General features: G+C 42.7%; 1 non-coding gene across 1 annotated transcript; it reads right to left on the bottom strand.

The window, feature by feature from the left end:
• Nucleotides 1–2,427: 2,427 nt before the first annotated feature.
• On the bottom strand, nucleotides 2,428–2,531 carry LOC129468730 (small nucleolar RNA U13). Its single transcript, XR_008652807.1, has one exon. It is a non-coding gene; the product is annotated as a small nucleolar RNA U13 (small nucleolar RNA).
• Between the last annotated feature and the right edge of the window lie 613 nt (nucleotides 2,532–3,144).

Genomic DNA, 3,144 nt, shown 5'->3' with positions numbered 1-3,144 from the left:
GTACAGTGAGAAAGTAACATGAAGGCACCACAGTTACAATTACTTGGGAGTAAGTGAGCAAAGCTTAGGAAATTGTGCCGTGGAACAAAGGTGATAAATGTCAAAGACAAACTTTGCCTGCATTTCTAATTCCCTAAATCTGGCCCTAGCTAGGATATCCCTTTACTTCCTTGTCTGTGCCCAGTTATGTTTCTGAAACTCTGTGTCAGCCCTGGAATTATCCTCATGTTCTGCATCAACTTAATGATTTCAGCATCCATGTTGATGACTCATTAGCACTCTGACCTCACAATTTCTCATCCTTTTCTTTTCCAATCATCTTCAACTTCACTCTGTATCAGCAACCCACAGATAGAGCCACACCTTCAACCTAGTCATCAATGAAATTACTTCCCCTCCAAAATGTTGGATTGTGAGTTTCCCTCTCTGTACCTACAGCCACCTACCCCCATCTACCTCTATTTTGTGGTCACTCCCATTGAATCTGTAATTTGTCCTCAATGTGACAGCCTGACAGCCAGTCTTTCTTCTCATAGTTTATCAGCTGTTTCCTATCATCTTTTATCATACTTATCAGTAAGAACCCTTTTTTTTTTTTTTTTGAGACTGGGGTGCAATGGCGCGATCTTGGCTCACCGCAACCTCCGCCTCCCTGGTTCAAGCGATTCTCCTGCCTCAGCCTCCCGAGTAGCTGGGATTACAGGTGCTCACCACCATGCCTGGCTAATTTTTGTACTTTTAGTGGAGACAGGGTTTCAGCAAGTTGGCCAGGCTGATCTCAACTCCTTAAAGTGATGAGATTACAGGTTCTCACCACCATGCCTGGCTAATTTTTGTACTTTTAGTGGAGACGGGGTTTCAGCAAGTTGGCCAGGCTGATCTCAACTCCTTAAAGTGATGGGATTATAGGCGTGAGCCACCGCCCCCCCGAGAACCCTTTTATCCACCATTTTAACTGCACTCTATTATCTTCAGTTCCCTTGACCTTCAGCTATGTTTACCTTATCAGGCTATTTCCTAACTATTTCCTTTTTCCTTGAGCTATCAGCCCCACCCTAACATTTATTCTTAGTACAGAACCTTGTTTTACTCCGTTAAAATCAAGACCATCATTTGCGAGCATTCTTAACTTTTCTCCAACTTAGGAAGCAAATAGATATTTATCCTCTTTCTCTTTTCCCCACTCAGAGGAAGAAAGGCCCCTTTACTTTTAAAAGGTTAATTCCTCCTCCTCTGTTCTTGGTACTACTTTAAGTCTAGTCCCCTAGTTTTATATTTTTCATTATTAACACTAAATGTCTTTGAAATGTTTAAAAATTAAATATTAACTCAGTGGTGAGTTGGGGACAGCCTCTGCATGTGTTAAAACCTTTGTAACCTGACAGCACCTAATTCACCAAAATTAAAAATAATTAAATGTCTAAAAATGAAGAATGTTAAGCTACATTGTAATTCACTTAACAAAATGAGGCGAGAATGAAAAATGAACTTAAATTTCCAAACTAGAAGACAAGAGAAATTCATTTCATAGCAACAAAACTCAAAACCATTATGACTGCTATTTCAAAAAATGTTTTGAAGAATGTATATACAGAAAAATCAACGTACCATAAGAGTACAGCCTGAAATTTTTTGACAAAATGAACACATTCATGTTTATCATCTATATCAAGAAACAGAAGGCCTGGCACGGTAGCTCACACCGGTAATCCCAGCACTTCCGGAGGTCAAGGCAGGCAGATCACGAGGTCAGGAGTTCGAGACCAGCCTGGCCAACGTGGTGAAACCTCATCTCTACTAAAAATACAAAAATTAGCTGGGCTTGGTGGTGCATGCCTGTAATCCTAGCTACTGGGGAGGCTGAGGCAGGAGAATGGCTTGAACCCAGGAGGCGGAGGTTGTAGTGAGCCAAGATCGTGCCACTACACGCCAGCCTGGGTGACAGAGCAAGACTCCGTCTCAAAAAGAAAAAAAAAAAGAAATAGAAAATAGGCTGGGTGTGGTGGCTCATGCCTGTGATCCCAGCACTTTGGGAGGCCAGAGGCTAAGGCAGGTAGATCACAAGGTCAAGAGTTTGAGACTATCCCGGCCAACGTGGTGAAACCCAGTCTCTACTAAGAATACAAAAATTAGCCAGGTGTGGTGGCACACGCCTGTCGTCCCAGCCACTTGGGAGGTTGAGATAGAATCGCTTGAAGCCAGGAGGCGGAGGTTGCAGTGAGCTGAGATCGTGCCACTTCACTCCAGCCTGGTGACAAAGCGACACTGTGTCTCAAAAGAAAAAAAAAAGGAAACAGAAAATGACCAGTATCCCAAAAGGGCCCTCCTCCCATCCAGTTATTGAAAGGCCATAACTGACCAGTATTCTAATGTCATAGTTTTATGCTGTCTTTTTAAACTTGAAAAGTGTACAGAAAAACTTTTTCACATTAGATGGGTAATGTGCCAACGTTGTAACAAGGTTTGAGGGAGGCACATCTCACACATGCACGTGAAAACCCAATCATCAGGCTTATAAACTACAAAAGAATCTGAAACTTCTTAGTCTTAATATTAGGTTGGTGCAAAAGTAATTTCTGCCATTACTTTTAATGGTGAAAACCACAATTTTACACCAACCTAATATATTTACTTATTTTATTTTAATGAATATACTAAGCCAAGAGAGTTTAAAATGAAATAAGTACTGCTCTGTGGCCAGGCGTAGTGGCTCATGCCTGTAATCCCAGCACTTTGGGAGATCGAGACGAGCAGATCACAAGGTCAGGAGATTGAGACCATCCTGGCTAACACGGTGAAACCCCATCTCTACTAAAAAATACAAAAAATTAGCTGGGCGTGGTGGCAGGCGCCTGTAGTCCCAGCTACTTGGGAGGCTGAGGCAGGAGAATGGTGTGAACCCGGGAGGTGGAGCTTGCAGTGAGCCGAGATTGCGCCACTGCACTCCAGCCTGGGCAAAAGAGCAAGACTTTGTCTCAAAAAAAAGAAATAAGCACTGCTCTGTAAAAGTTAAACACAGAGGAAGGGATCTAGCTCAGAGATCTCCATACTGTGGACTTCTAGGGAAAACCCTGGTCAAATAGCCATGGGCTGGTCAATGATCTTGAGTTACTCTTTCAGAGGGAAGCTTGGCTTCAGAGAACG

The sequence above is a fragment of the Symphalangus syndactylus genome, chromosome 18 (genome assembly GCF_028878055.3).
Source record: "Symphalangus syndactylus isolate Jambi chromosome 18, NHGRI_mSymSyn1-v2.1_pri, whole genome shotgun sequence".
NCBI lineage: Eukaryota > Metazoa > Chordata > Mammalia > Primates > Hylobatidae > Symphalangus > Symphalangus syndactylus.
This window is presented reverse-complemented; position numbering and strand designations above follow the sequence as displayed.